The 23,049-nt window shown below is 44.9% G+C and overlaps 1 protein-coding gene across 1 annotated transcript in view; it reads right to left on the reverse strand.

Annotated features, from left to right (window-relative positions):
• Positions 1-22,048, reverse strand: part of LOC124579407 (choline O-acetyltransferase) — a 258,555-nt gene extending 236,507 nt beyond the window's left edge. The window contains exon 1 of the mRNA XM_047131242.1: positions 21,979-22,048. The gene's annotated coding sequence lies outside the window, so the exon portion shown is untranslated. The remainder of the gene's footprint in view (positions 1-21,978) is intronic.
• Positions 22,049-23,049: the final 1,001 nt, after the last annotated feature.

Below are 23,049 nucleotides of genomic sequence, written 5' to 3' on the forward strand. Positions count from 1 at the left end.
CATGTGCTCTGTATACTAGAGGCCTGAGTACACTCATCGTCTGCGAAGGATGGTGGCAGCTATTTGCGCGTAAATACAAATCCGTATGGATCGGTTTTCGATAAACCGTGTGTCCCAAGGTGCCATCATCATTACGCCGCACTAGCACATCCAAAAATGGAAGGCATCCTTTTTTTTTCGATTTCCATCGTGAACTGAACTTGTCTGTGGATGGAGTTCAGATGATCTAAAAATCCTTTTTACTTGTCTTCACCACGGGGATCCGGCAGTTTCTCTAGTAAAATCACAAAGACGTCACGACGGTGCAGCTCGCAGTGATACATCGATATCACCGTGTGGATCGACTGCGCAGACGTAGATCTATTTCCGTGCATATGCCATACGTCTTTGCCGCCGATTTAACGTCTCTTCACCTTGTGCATCTGTGGTCGCATGCGCAGTGGTGCGGTCCACGGCTTTAAAATGACGAGCGTCAGTCACCTCGGCTCACTCTGAAGATGGCTGGACGGTATTCAGCCGAAATATTAGAAGAAGAAGTCAAATTTATGCGGCTGCACGCCCGAAATTTTGTGGATCAACGCTTTTGTTATGAGTATGTGGTGATGGTTCGAGAGCAAGATATTTAATTTTACTACATCTGATTTAATTTATGAGGATATTTGATATAATCCAAGTATTATGTATGACAGTAACGTGCGGTAGTGGCGCAGGAACTTCCAAGCAGGACGTGCAGACGTTCATGATGCAGGTGATCAGGGAAGGAAGTGAGATTAGGCCTATGCTCTTGCTCAGCGAGTGGATCAGGTAACGAGAAAATCGTCTACGAAGGGCACTTCACAACGGGCGACGAGCAATGTTGTCATCAGGTATCGTCCTTCTTCATGAGAATGCTCAGCCACACGCTGCAGCTGAACCAAAGACGCTTCTGCAGCGTTATCGATAGGCAATGTTAGATCTCGCGCCACACAGCCCCGACTTGGATATCTCCGATTTTTTCCCACGTAAGTTACTGGCTATAAGGATAGTATTTTGGAACAGACAATGAGCCGCACACTGGCGTAGGGAACTGGCGGGAAGCACAGACGGCTGCCTCCAAAGACCAGGATAATGGTAAGTTGCTGCCACGCTATGACAGTTGTCTAAGTCGGGGCGGCGACTGTGTGAAAGAGTAACTGGAAGGTACGCCAAATAAAATGTTTTTGATTTTCATTTCGCAGAGTGTGTTTTGTTTGGAAGCAAAGTTATCACTTTCACTCACATTACGGGATATCAACGGTAGCAATGCTCACTTTAATCTTCGCCTACAAACCTTCATTCAGTTCTGCACGGTTCTCTCTCGCGTTTGTTTCCCTGGCAGTTCAAATGGTTCAAATGGCTCTGAGCACTATGGGACTTAACATCTAAGGTCATCAATCCCCTAGAACTTAGATCTACTTAAACCTAACTAACCTAAGGACACCACACACACCCATGCCCGAGGCAGAATTCGAACCTGCGACCGTAGCGATCGCGCGTTTTCAGACTGTAGCGCCTAGAACAGCTCGGCCACTCTGGCCGGCTTTCCTGGCAGTGTTAGTTGCTTGTTAACAGCTGATAGGTAGTGTGGTGCCACAGCCAGACACCACACTTGCTAGGTGGTAGCCTTTAAATCGGCCGCGGTCCATTAGTATACGTCGGACCCGCGTGTCGCCGCTATCAGTGATTGCAGACCGAGCGCCGCCACACGGCTGGTCTAGAGAGACTTCCTAGCACTCGCCCCAGTTGTACAGCCGACTTTGCTAGCGATGGTTCACTGACTAAATACATTCTCATTTGCCGAGACGATAGTTAGCATAGCCTTCAGCTACGTCATTAGCTACGACCTAGCAAGGCGCCATTATCAGTTGCTATTGATATTGTAAAGAATGTACAGACAAGAGCTACGTTCAACATTAATAGATTTAAGTTAAGTATTCCACCAGCTACGTCCGTTTTTTTCTAAAGTCTAAATTCCTTGTCCTGTTCCAGACCTCACGCCAGCCTGCGTGAGCTAAAATGCGTGCCTTTCGGCTTCCTCTAGATTCCTGGGTTGGCTCTCCTGCCAATCCACAACAGGTAGATTCGGTGATGAAGATATGGCCAACATGTATGTTGTGCATGGATTCACTGATCCAAAGAAAGAATGGCACAACGACGCTATTATGAATTACTTCCGCAGCTATGGCAATCACATCACATGTAGCCGCACGGGATTAGCCGAACGGTCTAGGGCGCTGCAGTCATGGACTGTGCGGCTGATCCCGGCGGAGGTTAGAGTCCTCCCTCGGGCATGGCTGTGTGTTTGTCCTTAGGATAATTTAGGTTAAGTAGTGTGTAAGCTTAGGGACTGATGACCTTAGCCGTTACGTCCCATAAGATTTCAGACACATTTGAACATTTTTTTGAGCATCACACATAATGCTTCGTTATTAATAACACACTTGAATTTAAGTTACAATATTATGTGCTATATTCATGATAAGTCATGTGAAAAATTCTGTTTTTTTTATACATGTGACAGATTGCAAGAAAAAGCAAATAAATAAATAAATAAGTCACACAACAGTATATTTGCATTACTCTGTCTTTTGTGTCGTACGTTTAGATGATTGAATACTACCGGTTTTCCCTCTTGTGGTGGTATCTTAAGAGAAAAATCGATTAAGTCTTAATTACAATATCATTCCGTATCTGGCTAACGGATATCACGAGCTCTTTATACCAAAGTACTCGGAAAATACCCCTGGAAAATTCGAAAATTTCGTCTGTAAAATTTCTGTTCACTGTATAGATAAAGCGTGACTCGGCTAAGAATACTGTACTTTTTTGTTTTTCAAATGGCGTCCGAGACGAAGCATGACCTCGTATTCGTGACCACAGGCTGCTAAAGGTCTGTGTAGTAAAGTATGGCCAGATTACGGGCGGCCGTTATTTTCAGCCCATAGCGCTGAAGCTCTGTTACTGCCCGCTATGGCATATTTCACGGTTCCTATTAAAAACCAGTCTTTACTACCTCTTGTATCGCTAAGGTTGGTTGGTTGATTTGGGGGAGGGGACCAAACAGCGAGGTCAACGGTCCCATCGGATTAGGGGTGGATGGGAAAGGAAGTCGGCCCTGCTCTTTCAAAGGAACCATCCCGGCATTTGCCTTAAGCGATTTAGGGAAAAACCTATTTCGGGATAGCCGGAAGAGGGTTTGAACCGTCGTTCTCCCGAATGCGAGTCCAGTGTGCTAACCACTGCGCCACCTCGCTCTGTCACTAAGGTAGAGCACTAGCTTCAAATAGAACTACTAGAATCCTCAGCAATGAAAATACAAACAGAAATCGTCAAAAAATATCTTTGTGGTGAGGGTACACCCAGGTTTTCAGATGTCGTTTATTAGGCTGGCCGGTTTCGCCGAGCGGTTCTAGGTGCTTCAGTCTGGAACCGCGAGACCGCAACGGTAGCAGATTCGAATCCTGCTTCAGGCATGGATGTGTGTGATGTCCTTAGGTTAATTAGGTTTAAGTAGTTCTATGTTCTAGGGGACTAATGACCTCAGCTGTTAAGTCCCATAGTGCTCAGAGCAATTTGAACCATTTGTCGTTTATTAGCAACGACAGCATTAGACTTCGCAGTTCTCGTTATATGGAAATGGCCTTCAAATACCTCGTGTTGTCGTAAGTAGCTTTCTGCTGGCCATGTCGAATCCTCAACAACAGCAGCAAAAGAAAGTAACCAATATTAATTCGGAAAACAACGGTTCTGCAAGGATAAATCAAAGCTGCAAGATAAACATGAGCTTTCGCTAACGACAACAACAGGAGCAATAGAAAGTAACCAATATTAATTCGGAAAACAACGGTTCTGCAAGGAAAAATCAAAGCTGCAGGACAAACATCGGCTTTCGCTAATGAAATCTGAAAGAAATTAGCTAAAACAAACCATTTCCTAGTAAAGAAACTATGTCCCTCCAGCAATAGCGTTTATGTAGAGGAGCAGATTAAAGGTTTTTTCTCATCCAAAGTTTCTTACTGCAATGATTTCGTAAACTGTATTTTACTACCTAGCTAGAAAAACAGGGCGCCACACAGTCAATCACTGTAACAAGCTATTGTCCCTATGCGAAGGCTTCGGGCGACTCCACTTGGAGACTAATTCTCACAGCTTGATGTCCATTACGAACTGTAGCTACGAACTGCAGCCCTGGAACTCTGTACTAGAACTGTCGCACGTCAACACCGAACGTTGTTGCCTGTGACCGCCGCTTATCAGAACGCGAAAGTCCACCTGACTGGCCGCGTCGCGAAGGTTGCTGATTGGCCTGCGATTGTGACTGGGGGCGAACTTCAAAGCGCCGCCTGTCGGGAACTGTCTCAGCGCGCCAGCTCCGGTCGCGACCATTGCCGAGGGCACGAGAGTAAGATTTCCGAAACTGTGTTGCGCGGAGCACTGGTGTTTCGCCGGAAGTGAATAAGAGCTCAGCAAAAAGCTGTTACTAACAAGAGAGACTTTGACGTTACTAATTATTTTTTAATTTTATTATCATTTCTGTTATTAGTTATCACCGAGTAAGGAAGTTCTTCTCTGTTTATTTTAAAAAAAATTATGGACCTTCAAAACAAACAAGGTGGCCCATCAAAGTACCAGGGTTCGAGAAGTATTGGAGATGCCTGCTCTAGAGAGTTTCAGAAGCTGCCGCACTGCGGTGCCCCCTCGAGGCATTTGTGCCTGGGAGCCACGTCTCCGGCGGCGACCTGGGCCCAACCGGTGTCGCGGCGTCGCCGAATTAAACTGCCGTAAATCTTGACGGCGCCGGCTCGCCTGCCGGCCGGCCGGCTATTAATTAAGGTGGCGGTGAGGTGCAGCGCAGCGCAGTGCGGCGCGGTGCACGTCGCGCCCTCCCGATGCGCTAATGTGAGTAACTGCAGCCCACATATTGGGTGTCCAATTAGGGCTAATAGATGCCCTGCTCCCTCTCGGCGGCACTTGCTTTTTCCTTTCGGGCCGCTCTCCACCGTGACTCATAGCTGCCGGCTGCAGCACACGCCCATTCTGCCCGGTTGCCGCTGCTTTTAGCTGATCACCGGTCCCTCGGGAGTCCACAGCAAACTCTCAGGACCGCCCGTCCGTCCACTTCCCTGCCGCGTGTGTACACACAACACAGCACACAAGCGCCGGTGTGGATGCTTCAAAGCAAATAGAGACGTACCGCGGTCTCGCAGATGCATTGTTGCCGAAGGGGTTGGGAAAAACCATAAAAGCACGCCCTACGTACATACGCCGCAAACCACTGTGGAACGCATGGCAGACAGCATTTAACATTGTACAACCTCTTAGGATTCCAGAAGAATATTATAACGTTTCATTTTGAGGCGATCACGTTTAACAGATGTAAGAGCACGATGTATTTGATACTTGTGGTTCAAATGGCTCTGAGCACTATGGGACTCAACTGCTGTGGTCATTAGTCCCCTAGAACTTAGAACTACTTAAACCTAACTAACCTAAGGACATCACACACATCCATGCCCGAGGCAGGATTCGAACCTGCGACCGTAGCGGTCGTGCGGTTCCAGACTGTAGCGCCTTTAACCGCTCGGCCACTCCGGCCGGCCTGATACTTGTGCTCCTTGTCTTAATATACTCCGGTCAGTGAGTGTTACCTTCTAGTACTATTGTTGTTACTTTCAAATTTCATGGTTATGGTTGGTGATAGCCATCTTTATCACGAAAGGTAATTGCTACTTAGATTTCACAGCATATGACTACAATTCTTCTAGTAGCACAATGCATCGAGAAATAGAATCCCATATGTAGAGAACATATAAAGACGTAATTGGCTACATGTAGCGTAAAAATCAGTGATTATGTTGTGAAAAAAAGCGAAAACTACATCGCAAATGCCGGCCGCGGTGGTCTAGCGGTTCTAGGCGCTCAGTCCGGAGCCGCGCGACTGCTACGGTCGCAGGTTCGAATCCTGCCTCGGGCGTGGATGTGTGTGATGTCCTTAGGTTAGTTAGGTTTAAGTAGTTCTAAGTTCTAGGGGACTGATGACCTCAGTAGTTAAGTCCCATAGTGCTCAGAGCCATTTCCCATAGTGCTCAGAGCCATTTGAACCATTTTTTTTACATCGCAAATTGTAACAGTTTACATCAAGATTTTTTTTTGTGTAACGTGCTCCACAGCAATATTTGTAATACCACACGTACACTGAAGCGCCAACGAAACTGGTATAGGCATGCGAATTCAAATACAGAGATAAGTAAACAGGCAGAATACGGCACTGCGGGCGGCAACGCCTCTATAAGACAATAAATGTCTGGCAAAGTTCTCAGATCGGTTACTGCTGTTACAATGATAGGTTATCAAGATTTAAGTGACTTTGAACGTGGTGTTATAGTCGACACACGAACGATGGGACACAGCATCTCCGAGGTAGCGATGAAGTGGGGATTTTCCCGTACGATCATTTCACGAGTGTACCGTCAATATCAGGAATCCGGTAAAACGTCAAATCTCTCACATCGCTGTGACCGGAAAAAGATCCTGTGAGAACGGGACCAACGACAACTGAAGAGAATCGTTCAGCGTGACAGAAATGCAACCCTTCCACAAACTGCAGCAGATTTCAATGTTGGACCTTCAGCAAGTTCAGCGTGCGAACCATTCAAGGAAACATCATCAATATGGAGCCCAAGGCCCACTCATGTACCCTTGATGATTGCACGACACAAAGCTTTACGCCTCGCCTGTGCCGTCAACACCGACACTGGACTGTTGATGACTGCAACATGTTGCCTGGTCGGTCGAGTCTCGTTTCAAATTGTATCGAGCGGACGGACGTGTACGGGTATGGAGAAAACCTCATGAATCCATGGATCCTGCATGTCAGCAGGGAACTGTTCAGGCTGGTGGAAGCTCTGTGATGGCGTGAAGCGGGCTCAGTTGGAGTGATATGATACGTCTAAATACTACTCTGGCAGGTGACACGCGTATATAATCATCTCGTCTGATCATTTGCATCCTTTTAAGTCCATTGTGCATTCCGACGGACTTGAGCAATACCAGCAGGACAATGCGACACCCCACAAGTCCAGAATTGCTACAGAATCTCTCTAGGAACACTCCCCAGACATGAACATTATTGAGTATATCTGGGACGCCTTGCAACATGCTGTTAGAAGAGATCTCCACCCTCTCGTTCTCTTACGGATTTGTGGACAGCGCTGCAGATTAATGGTGTCAGTTCCCTCCAGCGCTACTTCAGACGTTAGTCGAGTCCACGTTACGTCGTCTTGCCGCACTTGTGCTTGCTCTCGGGGGCCCTACACTATATTAGGCAGATGTACCAGTTTCTTTGGATTTCAGTGTATAGGCTGTGTGCGTGTGGAGTGGAGTGCAATGTCCGTGTTGTATGCTCATCGTGACGGAAGGGAGAGAGTGAAACAAGGTGCCGGCATATAGCCAATTCCTTGCGAATTGTACCAAAGGAGTCAACAAGCTTAACGTCCCCTCCGACGGACGGATGACCGTCAACAGACAATTGCCCTCATTTCACGAGACACTGCGGAGAGGTTTGGTATTTAAGCCAGAACATTAGCGCAAGTCCGCCCGGTTATCCGTGCGGTCTAACGCACTGCTTTCCGGTCGGGAAGGCGTGCCGGTCCCCGGCACGAACCCGCCCGGCGGACTATTGTCGAGGTCTGGTATGCCGACCAGTCTGTGGATGGTTTCTAAGGCGGTTTTCCATCTGCCTCGGCGAATGCGGGCTCGTTCTCCTTATTCCGCCTCAGTTACACTATGTCGGCGATCGCTGCGCAAACACTTTCTCCACGTACGCTTACACTATCATTACTCTACCACGCAAACGCTGGGGTTACACTCGTCTGGTGTGAGACGTTCCCGGGCGATCCACTGGGGACCGAACCGCACAGTAACCCTGGGTTCGGTATGGGGCGGCGGTGGGGTGAGTGGACTGCTGTAGCATGTTGTGGCGTTGTGTACCACTGAGGGCTACGGCGGGTAAGATGCCTCTCCGTCGTTTCTAGGTCACCGGTTCCAAACAATACATTAGCGCAAAGTCTGGCGAACAGGAATTTTACGTCGCCATCTCTTCTCCCCTTGTCGGCCAAATACTCGCAGTGAAATTTTTTTCCACTATCGGAATTCGAACTGGCCTACATCCCCGTTCTCCCCAAAAAATGTCGAACACCACCGTACAAATGTGTATTAGCGACCTTTTTCTCCATTTTGGTCGTTGTTGTTCTCGATATTTGGTCTGGGCGGATGCCACGTGACACCTGGTCAAGCTGATCATTGAACAATTCAAACAGATTTTTTTTAATTACATAGAGCAGCCAGTCCTCTGTCCGAACATACTGAGCTACTGCAGCCGCTTGGCCACAGCGCGAAGTTGACATCAGCTGTCACAAGGATTTTCTGAAAACCTAGCAAAATTAAAGCTGTAGCATATGCTGTGAAGTATTAGTTAGAGAAAAATATGTGCTTTAATGTTTCACAAAGCAGGTCTAATATTTAAGATTACTGACTATATCGCACGAAGACCTTACTGTGTGCAAAGCAAACACACCTGCTGTACAACAGGGATGTGTTCTTCGGCATCCAGTTCAGAGCTCTGTCGGTAAAACTAAATGCAGTCCAGCAAGCCCCCATATGAACAGCCTGTGCACAGGCAAAATTTTAAGTTGTGCAGTGCCTCGTGAACTGACGTACAGCCGGGAGTGTGATGTGCTGACCTCATGCCCCTCCATATCCGCATTAAGTGACGCCTATGGGCTGAGGATAACACCGCGGGTCCGCAGCTCGTGGCCGTGCGGTAGCGTTCTCACTTCCCTCGCCCCGGTTCCCGGGTTCGATACCCGGCGGGGTCAGGGATTTTCTCTGCCTCGTGATGACTGGGTGTTGTGTGCTGTCCTTAGGTTAGTTAGGTTTAAGTAGTTCTAAGTTCTAGGGGACTGATGACCATAAATGTTAAGTCCCATAGTGCTCAAAGCCATTTGAACCATAATACGGCGGTCTGTCGATACCGTGGGCCTTCATGGCCTGTTGGGGCGGAGTTTAGTTTAGTTTTAGTGTGTGAAGGGGTCAGATCTGTCGATGCTGGCTGCTGAAGTATAATACTTCCATGTTCCTGTGCAGTGGAAAGGAGAGGAGAACTCTTTTGGAATTTGGCGCGGCCTGCCGATGTGTTGGAATGGTCCTTTTCTGTGCCCCTAAGAGTGGTCTTGTGCACCTAGCAGGAGGTGCGTAACGAATGTCTGAAGAGGCTGCTACCACACAGGCACAGTCATAGACATGGCACCTACCAGTTCCGTGCAACAGCCTCCAGATGGCGCTGACAAACCCGGACTTCTTTCTGCAACAGCGCCACGTCCTTCAGCGAGTCTTATAAGCCCACCATTAGTGTGGACAGCCGCCAAAGACAGCGCCGTAAACTGTGGACTACTTTGCTTCCGCGTTATACTGGCAGACACTGGAATACCTGCGCCGACAAGCACTGAACACGCCGTGCTGCGGACACTCACACAGTAGAGAACCAGCAATCAGACAGTTCAGTTCAGTGCCTACAGTCACCGCAGTTGTGGAGAATAGAACAAAACTATTTTTGTTTTGTTGCTGACTAGAAATAAAAACTCTTTCTGAAGTTCTAGCTGCTAGGCTGCAACGGTATTCATAGGAGAAGGAGGTAATAGCTTTCTCCTCTCTACTAAGGCCCTCCATGTATGAATTGCTCTGCAAGCAGTGCAGTGGGCACTATACGTCAGATGGGTTTGCTTTCGCTGTAAGAGTAGATCAGATTATCTTTATGGTGTGGAAGCGCGTTTACAGAGTAAAATGTAAATGTCGTGTGACGAGGGCCTCCCGTCGGGTAGACCGTTTTCCGGGTGCAAGTCTTTCGATTTGACGCCACTTCGGCAACTTGTGCGTCGATGGGGATGAAATTATGATGATCAGGACAACACAACACCCAGTCCCTGAACGGAGAAAAATCTCCCAGCCGGGAATCGAACCCGGGCCCTTAGGATTGACATTTCGTCGCGCTGACCACTCAGCTACCGGGGGCGGACGTTTACAGACTTGTTAAGTGTTTCACTCTGGCTAGCGAGACAGGTAGCAATTGTGAAACTGTTTGTGGAGTACTTTGTTACTGCCGATGTACCTGCAGGAGAAGAAAGTTTTATTTACGTCTTATTTACGAAGAAATGAAGCAACAGTTGAGAGAAGATGATGCTATAGTAGCAATGGTTACTACACCTTTAACAGATGACGTCGCATAAGATGAAAAGGGATCAAATGAAGAAAATGATAGTGCCGTGGCAGAGAGGGATGAAGCAATGTCACCAGTGACGGCTATTCAGGGAAGCAGCTGTTCATCGTATCAGCCATCACCTCCAAGAAAGCGAACGAAATTTCCAGAAGGATATCTGGCTGATGCGTTCACGATATGGACGAAACAAGCAAGGGAAGAAGATGGAAATTTTGATCCTCATCGCCTGTATCGTTCTAGATTAGCAATTAATGTGACACCGCGAGTAAAAATTACAATAGTGTTGGCACAGAGAAGGAAAATAAAGGGCAAGACTGTGTTACAAAACTTTGAAAACTGGCTAAAACAACGTCATTGAACGAACCCAAAAGTGCTGCGGGATATGATAAATCGTGAATTATGAGATCGTTTTATAGCAAAGAGTTAGGAAAATGGAATGATACATGAGCGCACATTAGGACTCTGGGCTCTGAAAATAAAGAGGAGAACTGACCCTGCAGTTTAGAGCTTCCAACTTGTGGGTAAAGAAATTTAAATGCAAGAATAAGACCGTTTGTCGCAAAATAACCCACAAAGACGGTGTCGACCGACACCCGGCTACGTGGAGCGTGGTCGAGCCCCAGGCTGACGCCGCAGGGCGCCACGCTTCTGCACCATTGCAGAGGAATGCTGCAGGCACCTTTGAGACAAATTTCAAACTTATGTGTCGGAGTGGGGGACAATTACAGGGTTTCAAAAAAGGGATCCTTTTATGCTATTGAGCAGTGTATGTACAATCATGTTCGCAGTGGAGCGACATGAACATCTATGATTTCTCTGGTCTGATTCTGTTTTTTGAATTGTATCAGTGTGAATGAGAAGACAAAATGTTCCACTATTTGAACATTAACAAACTATGTCAGCGGACATAGTTTGATGCAATGGATCCTTGTCGTCGCTGGTTATTAATTTTCTTTGGCAGTTAATTACAGGGACGTCGCTGGCAGTAGTGACACGTTTCATCCTCTGCCGGACGTGACCTGTTTGTAAGCTGTCTCCCTCTGAAAGCTCCGATTGCCTTCAAGTGAAGTGAACTATAATAATCCGACAAAAGGAATGGCAGCTCACGCAGGATTGGAACTGACGATTCGAGCTCCAAATGATAGTTCATACTGGAAATGGACGTAATTTTTTTTTTCGGCTCAAATTCGGATTTGAATGTTGGTTTGTACTATGCTTGTGTAGTAAGACATGTTTTTTTACAATGTTTCATGGAAAAATATCTAAGAGGGAATGATGCTCGGCAGGAGCATTAGCACAGGTAAATGAAAACAGGTGAACCAGAGGAGCTGGGCGATCAACGTTCCATCTGGTAGGCACCAAGTAAATGCAACAGTCGTAACAGTAACAACACGGAGAAGCCAACGCATCCCGAGCATTAACGAGAAGTGGCAGCGTGAAGTCGCTGTACGTGTATAGTCAATGTTGCTGTACCACTGTCATGAATATAATCGTCTTTTATTCCGTTCACTAGCCTGTTCTGAGCCTTGAAGAAACAGAGATTTATGGCAAGAGACGAATCCTTCTGCACTTTCTATGCAACCAGGAAGCTTCTGTAACAGTATTCTCATTTAGTTACGTAGTATTTCGGTGAGTCTAGGAATGTATCATCGTTGAAAATAAGATGCTTTGTTTGGTAGTCAAAGCGAGACACAAAAGTCAGTTTTAAACTGTTGTTATTCAGTAGATACGTTTCATAATGTATGAAGGTTTTTTCCAACTGGTGCCAATTTTGTAAATTTCTTGAGCCCAGCATTGCCCCGGAGTCATAGCTCTGTGTTTCTTTGCCCAAAGCAAAAATGGTTCAAATGGCTCTGAGCACTATGGGACTTAACTTCTGAGGTCATCAGTCCCCTAGAACATACACACCCATGCCCGAGGCAGGATTCGGACCTGCGACCGTAGCGGTCGCGCGGTTCCAGACTGTAGCGCCTAGAACCGCTCGGCCACATTTTTTTTTCACTGTTGGATTTACAACCCGTTATACTAAAAGAGACCTATTAAGTAAACTGTAAGTGGGGGGGGGGGGAGGGGGGAGGGAGGAATCTATTGACGTCAATTGTATCGGGACCGTATGCAGAATCAGCGGCAACGAGTGAAAATGCATATCAGACCGGGATTCGAACCCGTCATCTCCTGCTTATTAAAGCAGTTGCGTTAGCCACTGCGCCAGCCGCACACAGTATATACATCGGAACTGCGCAATCGGCACCCCTCCCGGCAGACTCACAATCCCACCTAGCGCCGCTCATGTCCTCCATGCTCGCTACTTTGAGATTCCCACATGAGATCGAACGTAATTGTGCATCTGTGCAGAAGTTGTGGGATTCATTGTCCATCGAGGCGAATCATTTATATGAGTACGTGGTGTCTGTTATTTCCAACAGTCTTCTTTCGGGCAAGTCCGAAACACCGTGCTGAACCCGCAGTTAGATATATTGAAGGGGGAGGGCGGAGAAATTAAAGGAAAGGGATGGAACTTTTGATGTCAGCTGCATCGCATCGCATCCGCATATAGTCCCGACGAAGCTGACTTCAATAGTTCCTTCCGTTCCTTTCCTTTCTCCCCCTTCATCTTCAGTTTATGTGACATGTATAACAGCTTCGGATTCAGTCAGCGTGGTGTTTGTTCTTTCGAGCATGTCAGAAAGAAGAGACACACGCATTCTTACAAAAGAGGTCTACTGACAAAGGACGGGGTGACACATCGCACATCTTTACCCTAGGAACGTATAGACAATTAGTCACATGTATATATTAGTCTTTCAAATTTCCTTGTCTGGGATCTGTTGTGACAGAATTAAAGTTAGTTCCAATAACCCGGATTTGACCATGGTTTTCGGGAGGCTGCCCCTGGTATTTACCTGCAATGTCCCTAACTCTCCTCAGAGGATCGTTACTCGACTAGTTCTATCTTTAAGGATAGACAATGAAAACGTTACAAAATATATAAAAGAGCAGAACTCACACCTTCAACAGTTATAGAACTTTGACGCAGTCGTATCATTAAATATCTTTACAATCGAATTATTTCTGCTGCATTCATTGCATTCAGCGAAAATAATGTTCTATATTCTTATATTCGACGGGGCAACATAAAAATTTCTTTGGGAAAAAAATCCGCAACAAAGTCAATTTTCTCGAGCAAGTATTGTTTGCAAGAAATAAATTCTCCATTATCGAGGAAATAAATGAAATCAACGGATATGAAATCAGGATAACTTATTCTACTACGACGAAGTTCAGATCTGTGCATGTAGCCTAGCTTGTTATCTGCGTGGATCAGTAGCGTGATTTTGGTCTGTGTACTTTGTGTCACTATTTGAGTTGTCGGCAAATGTAACGACTGCAGCGAACTACTGCTGGCTTTCAGAGCTCCGAGCGTACGTTTAATTATGCACTGCTGCAGTACACTTTGTAATTGCGTACAATACCTCAGCTTCCAACGTCTCTCAAGAGGGATGTCAACGGAAGTAGGTAGGGCGACACAGTAAGGAGCACGGGAAAAATATATAAAAGAGCAGAACTCACAACTTCAACAATTCTAAAACTTTGACTGCGTTGGCTGCACTTGGCGGAAAACTCGCACTGGGCAACTGTCGTAGCAGTACGGAGTGAGACACAGGCATACGTTTCCTGTTGCTCCACTGTTTAGTACTCAGAAAAGACAGCGCTTTTGTTTGGTTAGAAAGTAAAATACAAGCCTTGTACTTTAAGGCTATTTAACTAAAGAGTTATTGCAGATTAATTTATTGTATTAGCTATTAAATCTACGTGGTCTGGATTCTGTGTATATGTGATGGCAGGTGTTTGTCTGCCATCTTCTTGCATTTAACTATACATTGGTCATCTAGTGAACATTGGGCAGTAGCACTCGACCACTGCTACGGTTTACTAAGAAGTGCGAACTGCCGGACAGCAGTTATGGAGAAGGTAGCAGATGCATTTGAATTAACGGAAATGCACTTATGCAATTGTAATGTTTATTCACCGAAAGTTTTTTTCACCTTTTCTTGTAACGGCAACAGATAACCGTGAAATTCAGATTGAGTATGACTTGTGACTGTAGTCCAGTACAAAAACCCAACCAGGAGCTTCTACTGGATTTAATGCCAAAAGCGTGAAAGCGCACATGCGCATTTCTTACATCTACCCCGTTAAAAATTGTCGACAGTTGACAGAAAGAAGTGGAAAACCCAAAAATCGGAAACACTCTTCATATCACAAATTGAAGAATAATCTATAACATAAATTGAAGATTAAGGAGGCGAATGGAAATCGAAGGAAAGAGAGAAAAGGAAAACATGATCTTCTAGAACAGACAAAACCCCTTTCTGCAAAAAGGAAACAGACTATAGCTCCTGAGAAAACTAGTTCCGCAAAAAAAGGCGTTCACTCAGGGTGGAGATGTAATACTGAAGATGAGTAGATACAGTATAATAAGTATAAATAACATCCAAATGAATGTTGCACTCTTATATGCCTCCACATGTAAGAGTACACTGTTGATGTTTTTGCACTCTTGCTCTTCATGTGTGTTCTTAAGAATGGAGCTGTATTTGGCTTCACAGTGGTTAATATGTAGGAGCTTACACGACACATTGGTGTATAAGTAGATGTATTACACTAAAGGATTAAGAAGATAACCGCATTTTTTCTTAACTGCATATTCTTAACCGAAACTAGGCATATGCCTGAAACAACTTCGCAAAGTTTACGTATATCGCTTACTTAGTCGACTTATGTTCATCCTTTCTTTCGCTCAGTAGTCTTTCACCTTTCATTCTATTTAAAAAGAGGCGTCACAGCTCAACCGAAAAGAGCTATGAATATATACCTCTTTATTTAGAAATGGTTTCAATCATAACGTCATTTTTAACAGCTTACACGGCAATATTATAAATGTTATATCACATAGCAAAAACTCTGTCCTACGTCACTGTTGTCAGGTAGCAATATACATTACATTATTAATAATAAAATGTACGATAAACAGTTAATCTTCGTTTTACACATACAGTCGGTTTCCAGACATTTATGTGGAGCCACTCTCTGGAGCCTTACGGCCAAACTATGCACAATTTGTTTAATAATTTTAATAGGTGATTGTTAATAACAGTCAATTTTTCTGAATGACATGACTCAATTACTCAGCTATTTTTATTCAACAAGTCCTTTAGTCTGAAATCGATCACCAAATTACCTGTATCAAATTACAACATAAAAGGCACTTTTAGTTAGACTGATATTGCTACTCAGGTATTTATGATGTTTGTAGAATGTTGAATTCATCACAGAAACTTTTTAAAGACCAATTATATACTTATAGATATAGGATAAGTGTGTTGGAGGTTTACGTAAGTACACATGCCTAGGATTATGAGGGCGTAAAAATTTAGTTAAAGCATTTGAGGGGGGGGGGGGGGAGGGGAGGGGAGCAAGTGGTATATGGGAAAAGATAACAGGAAAGAGCCAAGAAGGAATACTTTGGATTGCTGTCTTACCATTGAGCTAAAGAACAGATATTTCCTGTCATCTGTTGAAGATATACAGAAGACATAACCTACACCTTAACAGGAAGGGGGAAGATAGGTTAACTGCAATGATAACTATAAATGTAGGAGGGGAGGCGTACAGTCACCAGTGGCAGCAGTACTGTCATTACAGATGTGTGAGAGATAAGCCTTTTTAGGTTAAATACCTTAATCTTATCGCTACAGATTGCCTCCAAAGAGGTCCAGATAAATGAAGTGCCGCATAAGAAATAACTGTTTGTATAACATCGCTGGTATGCATCAGAATATTGAAAGGATAATGAACAAAGTTAACGAAGTTTCTTACCTATTTACATGATCTAGAATGTCAAAAGGAAGTAGATGTATTATGTCTGTCAGAGCACTACGTAAATACAGGAATCCACATGTTGGAGGACTGTAAATTAGGAGTCCACTTCTGCAGGAAAAATTTGGAGAAAGGAGAAGTAGACATGCATGTAAAAACAGAGGTTCAGATCTACCGACACCAGAACTTTCTGCGTGGATCAAAATTTGGAGGCCTGTGCCTATGAATCGATGCTACCAGAAAAGTTAATTATAATTGCTACAGTAATAGATCTCCATTGTGAAAAACACGTATTCTTCCAAAATTTTGAGTCATTAATATGCAATGTAACAGAGGAAAGGAAGTAAATGAAAGCCTGTGGAGATTTTAAAACCAGTTTTCTGGAAGATTCAACTAAAAGAAACAATTTGAAAATAAACTTCAGTTTTACAGAAGAACACCTTTTGCATGCTGCGCAGTAAGTATTTGTATGTAACTTGTGAACAAAGACGCGATACTCCTTAATTACTAGGCACCTGCAACGAGGATCCTGAAATATTACACCATTTTATCGTTTGCACATATAGGTTATAGATTTTAAACAGTTTATTGAAGTTTTTATCTAAAATGGAAAAATAATTACAGATAAGCGCCTAATTCACTATCTGTAAGCCAAACAACTATTTCTCATGTGGCAAACTGGTTCAACGTTTGCAGTTTTCCTTGTGGCGTGGCCAATGTTTTAGAAATACAGCACTGTAACTGCCATTTTCTGTGTTTAGAGTCACATTCGTTTCTGTAAGTGTTGCCAACTTTCTTAAGGTTTTGCTTTTAGTTAGTTTTTTTTAATTATATGTGTGCTGATGTAAGTTCTGTGTATGTGTGTGTGTGATGAAGTAATAAAACGCAAGGACCGATGCAAAAGTTTTACTGCATGAAGAGCGAAAATGCAGTAAACGATAAATTTTTTTCCTTTATTATTTTGTATATGTGTCTCTGGAGGGGGGCATGGGGCCTGGAGGTTGTCACTGAAAAACAGTTCCGAAAAGGTTTGGAATTGTGTGTGAAGTTTGTTGGAGGTCGGTAAGTGCGCTGGTTGCCAAATACTGGATACATATAGGCAGGGTAATTTGCGCGTCGTAAATTACGCTGCCTCAAGATAAGTACACAGTTTCCAACGTTAATACTTACCTAATTGTGTTAAACCTTTAACCTCTTAATGAGTACACTATGACACTGTGACATATAATTACATTAAATACTGAAAATCAAATATTTGGTGCCCTTGGAAGTAAATTGATAGGCAACCTGTAAGGGATGCTGGGTGACCGGGTGACTGTTTCAGCTGTTTAGGAATAACGTCTTATCACCACGTGAAGTAACTGCTAACAGAGCAGTGGAGTGTTTCATTGGGTTGGTGCATAAGTTTTTTAATAAGTTTAATAAAGGCAACAGTTACACATAACAGAGGCTTTAGTAACCAATAGTATCTTCTCCTTCACTTGTGCAACAGTTTGCCAACGCTGGGGTAGCTTTTCGATTCCCAGACTGTACAAGTCACGTGGTTTTGAGGCGAAGAACTCGTTGAGCCATGTACGGAGCGTTTTCCCATCAGGAAAGGAAGTTCGCTGGAGGTTTTTCGATGGAGAACGGAAAAAGCGAAAACATGAGGGCGCTAGGTCAGGTGATTTAAGTGAGTGCGGAATGACTTCCCAATCCAATTCCTAAATAGTGGTTTTTGTCAGTTTAGGGAATGCTGGCGGGCGTTATCGTAGAGCACTATCACTGCACACAGTCTTCCTGGTCGTTGTTTGTGGACTGAGTCTGCGAGACGTCTCAGTTATCAACAATGATAGTTACACCTCTGGAGGCAATGCGTAATACACCACACCGTCGCTGTTCCACGAGATGCGTGTGGAGGCACGCAGGTCTCTCTACGGGGAGTTCCTGCTTTGTTTGGGCTCAACCATTACTTTGTTTTCCTTATGTTAGCATAAAGACACCATTTCTCGTCACCAGTAACGATACAGAGTAGGAATGGTCGGTGTTGTTCACCGTCAACTGATGACGAACAAGAACAGATGCACATATGACCACAGACGGTTTTTGACTTAGAGCATGCGGTACCCATACACTCGATTTTTGAACTTTTCCCGTGCATACACCATGTAGAATGATCACGGTTCATCAGATTTGTCGGTTCGTGATTACACTGTCGTGAATAAATGTGGATTAATGCGTTTAAACGATCTTCATCAAACACTGGAGGCCTTGCTGCATACCGAGCGAGGTGGCGCAGTGGTTAGCACACTGGACTCGGATTCGGGAGGACGACGGTTCAATCCCGTCTCCGGCCATCCTGATTTAGGTTTTCCGTGATTTCCCTAAATCGCTTCAGGCAAATGCCGGGATGGTTCCTTTGAAAGGACACGGCCGATTTCCTTCCCGATCCTTCCCTAACCCTAGCTTGCGCTCCGTCTCTAATGACCTCGTTGTCGACGGGACGTTAAACACTAATATCCTCCTCCTCCTCCTTGCTGAATGCGGGCAATTACTAAAGTCAAACTATCCTACTTGAAATTTTACCCTAATGCAAAGTGAAAATATTTCTGGCTGACTCCGCTGCAGGAACCCCTCCTTTTTTTTGCGTCATCAGTCTTCTGACTGGTTTTATGCGGCCTGCTACGAATTCCTCACCTCTGCCAACCTCTTCGTCTCAGAGTAGCGCTTGCAACCTATGTCCTCAATTATTTGCTGGATGTATTCCAATCTCTGTCTTCCTCTACTGTTTTGCCCTCTACAGCACCCTCTATTACCATGGAAGTTATTCCGTCATGTCTTAACAGATGTCCTATCATCCTGTCCCTCCTCCTTATCAGTGTTTTCCACATATTCCTTTCTTCTCCAATTCTCCACAGAACCTCCCATTCCTTACCTTTTCAGTCCACCTAATTTTCAACATTCGTCTGTACCACCACATCTGAAATGCTTCGATTCTCTTCCGTTCCGCTTCTCCTACAGTCCATATTTCATTATCATACAATACTGTGCTCCAAATGTACATTCTCAGAACATTCTCTCTCAAATTAAGATCTTCGTTTGATACCAGTACACATCTCTTGTTCAGGAATGCCCTTTCTGGCAGTGCTAGTTTGCTTTTGATGTCGTCCTTCCTCCGTCCGACATTGGTAATTTTTCTGCCTACGTAATAGAATTCCTTAACTTCATCTAGTTTGTGACCACCAATCCAGATGTTAAGTTTCTCGGTTTTCTCATTTCTACTACTTATTATCTTCGTCTTTCTTCGATTTACCTTCAGTCCATACTGTGTACTCATTAGAGTGTTCAATCCGTTCGGCTGATCATATAATTCTTCTTCACTTTCACTTAGGATAGCAATCTCATCAGCGAATCGTATCACTTATATCCTTTCACGTTGAATTTTAATTTCACTCCCGAGCCTTTCTTTTATTTCCGTCATTGCTTCTTCGATGTACAGAATGAACAGCAAGGGGGAAAGACTACTTCCCTTTCTTACACCCTTTTTCGTCCGAGCGCTTCGTTCTTGGTCGTCCACTCTTATTACTCCCTCTTGGCTCTTGTACATGGGCTACTGTATGTTACCAGTCGCTCCCTACAGCATGCCCTTATTTTTCTCAGAATTTGGAACATCCTGCAGCATTTTACATTGTCGAAAGCCTTACCCAGGTCGACAATCTGATGACGGGTTGTTAGCTCTTTTAGTCTTGGAACTGTGTGTATGATGTTGCCAGACTCACACATTCTACACACCAACTTGAAGAGTCGTTTTGTTCACACTTTTCCCAACGATTTTAGATGGTTCAAATGGCTCTGAGCACTATGGGACTTAACATCTGAGGTCATCACTCCCCTAGAACTACTTAAACCTAACTAACCTAAGGACATCACACACATCCATTCCCGTGGCAGGATTCGAAGCTGCGACCGCAGCATTCGCGCGGTTCCCCCAATGATTTTAAAAATTCTGATGGAATGTTATCTATCCCTTCTCCCTTATTTGATCTTAAGTCTTTCAAAGCTCTCTTAAATTCTGATACTGGATCCCCCATCTCTTCTAAACCGACTCCTATTTCTTTTTCTGTCACATCAGACAGATCATCCCCTTCATAGAGGCCTTCGGTATACTCTTTGCACCTATCCGCCCTCTCCTCTGCATTTAGCAGTGGAACTCACGTTGCACTCTTTATGTTACCACTCTTGGCTTTAATGTCACTGAAGGTTGTTTTGACTTTCCTACGTGCTGGGTCAGTCCATCCGGCAACCATTTCTTTTTCGATATCTTCACATTTTTCATATGACAGTTTCGTCTTAGCTTCCCTACACTTTCTATTTGTTTCATTCCTCAGCGATTTGTATTTCTGAATTCCTGACATTCCCTGAAAATTTTTGTACTTCCTTCTTCTTCGATCAACTAAAGTATTTCTTTTGTTACCCACGGTTTCTTCGGAGTACATTCTCTGTACCTATGGTTTTCATTTCCAATTTCTATGATGGCACTTTTTAGATATGTCCATTCCTCTTCCACTGTGCTGCCTGCTGAGCTATTCCTTATTGCCGTATCTGTAGTCTTAGAGAACTTCAAGCGTGCCTCGTCATCGCTTAGTACATCCGTACCCCACTTATTTGCGTATTGATTCTTCCTAACTGATCTCTTGAACTTCAACCTACTCTTCAACATTACTATATTGTGATCTGAGTCTATATCTGCTCTTGGGTATGCCTTAGAATCCAGTGTCTGATTTCAGAATCTCTGTCTGACCATGATGTAATCCAGCTGAAACCTTCTGGTGCCATCCGTTTTTTTTTTTGTTTTTTTTTTCAAGTATACCGCCTCCTTTTGTGATTCATCTCTCTGCTGAACTCAGAAGAATATTCTGATTTATCTTCGTAGCACACCAATTTTAAAGCGTCCACAGCTCCATTCACTATCTCCAAATGACAAAGTGACGATATTCAAAGTCAAATAGCAACAATGAACTACAAATGGTTCAAATGGCTCTGTGCACCATGGGACTTAACATCTGAGGTCATCAGTCCTCTAGAACTTAGAACTACTTAAACCTAACTAACCTATAGACACCACACACATCCATGCCCGAGGCAGGATTCGAACCTGCAACCGTAGCGGTCGCGCGGTTCCAGATTGAAGGGCCCAGAACTGCTCTGCCACACCGGCCGGCCAATGAACTACAAACAAGAAATGACAATGCATAAATAAATAAATAGCAACCGGAATACCAACATGCAAAACAAAAACGATACGAATAAATGCACGTACGTAATAATCGAGGAACTGTCGCAACGTCCTTAGTTTGTTTCAAAGTGATTTCTCGGCATATGCAGGCGTTTATCCTTTCCAAGCAACTATCCGCAAGAGTTGATGCGCCCTGCAACTAAGAGCCACTCTCCTCTTCCCTCCTCCTCCTACCCAAAGGCCTAACCGATTTCAAGAATATTTTTTTCTGTTTACGCTGTTGTTACAGTCTAAAGGGAAATTTGCTGGGCAAACGTTCGATGGAAACCAGTCCGCTTGCTACCAGAGTCTCAACTAAACAACAGATGGACGGTCCAAGGGAAAATGTGCCAGTAGCAGCGGTCTATAAAGACTGTAGCGAGAACGTACTGAAGACGTCACGGTAAACGCATTGACTGTGAGATGCAGCGGCGGCTGCCTTATGCTCACACCACTGCCAGAGGAGTTGGCCACGGGATGCGATGAGAGCGGAGCTGGTGGCTCACACTTGTGCACCCTCGGTGGTTCCCCAGTAGCTGCGAGCCGCACTCACCCAGTTGTCCAGAGCTTCGCGACGCGCCAGCAGCGCGTCCTGCAGGCGCGGCCCGGCGCCACCCGAGGCGCCGAACGCCCTGACGGCGGCGCGCGCCCGCTCCAGCGACGCCTCGTCCAGCAGCGGCCGCAGCGCCTCCAGGTAGCGCTCCAGCGTCCGCTCCAGCTCCGGCACCGGTAGCTTCGGCAGCGGCTGCAGGTCCTGCAATAACGGCAACACCACTCCTTATTTTTACAACTCCGTGGCGAATTTTCTAGGTAGGGGTCGGCCGCAGCGTCCGTTCCCACCCGTTGCCTTTGACCCGTGACGTAGGGCTGTTGTGGTGTGTGACGTCACGACGGAGCGGAATTTAGATTGTGAGAGTTGCGTCTTTGTAGGTGTCGTTTTGATGTGATCGGCGGTGGTCTATGGTGGTGTGTTAGGTGATGTTTTTGGTTTAGTTTGCGTGTGTGGCGTGTTTATAGGTGACGTGTTGTTGCGGTCGCTACTTCTGTCTGGTGGTGTGTTTATGGGTAGTGTGTTACGTGGCGTATGGCGTTCATTTGTGTGATAGCATTGCACGTATGTGGTATCGGGACTGTGCTTTCAGCGGAATATTTTTCAGTCAGTTTTTCTGTTCATCGTGCGTCAATTTTGGTAAATTGCTTTTTTTATGTATTTGGTAGGTATGGATATGACTGGCAAGGTCAACAGTTTTCGGTTGTCGACGATGAGAGGGGACAGTGCGTTGTCTCTAATAAAATTTCTTCAACTATTCGGATTTTTGGATGAAGTCGTGAAGTGTTCAGTATGTCGTGAAGAAATGAGACTTACTAAAGTTCCGGCGTCTCTGACCAGGGACGACTGTATGTGGAGATGTCGTAAGGATAAGAGGTCAAGGGAAGTGTTCGATTCCAATTTTTGGTTTGTTGTGTTTTTTGAGGTAGTGATGATTGTGGATGTGGTTGTAGTTTTGGGTTTCATGTTTTGGTATCGGTAGTTTCTGTTGACCTATATAGGTCAAGGGTAGTGTTCAATTCCAATTTGTGCAATCGGGAGCTGCTGTTGAGCTATATAGGTCAAGGGAAGTGT

This window comes from Schistocerca americana, chromosome 1 (genome assembly GCF_021461395.2).
Source record: "Schistocerca americana isolate TAMUIC-IGC-003095 chromosome 1, iqSchAmer2.1, whole genome shotgun sequence".
NCBI classification, from domain to species: Eukaryota; Metazoa; Arthropoda; class Insecta; order Orthoptera; family Acrididae; genus Schistocerca; species Schistocerca americana.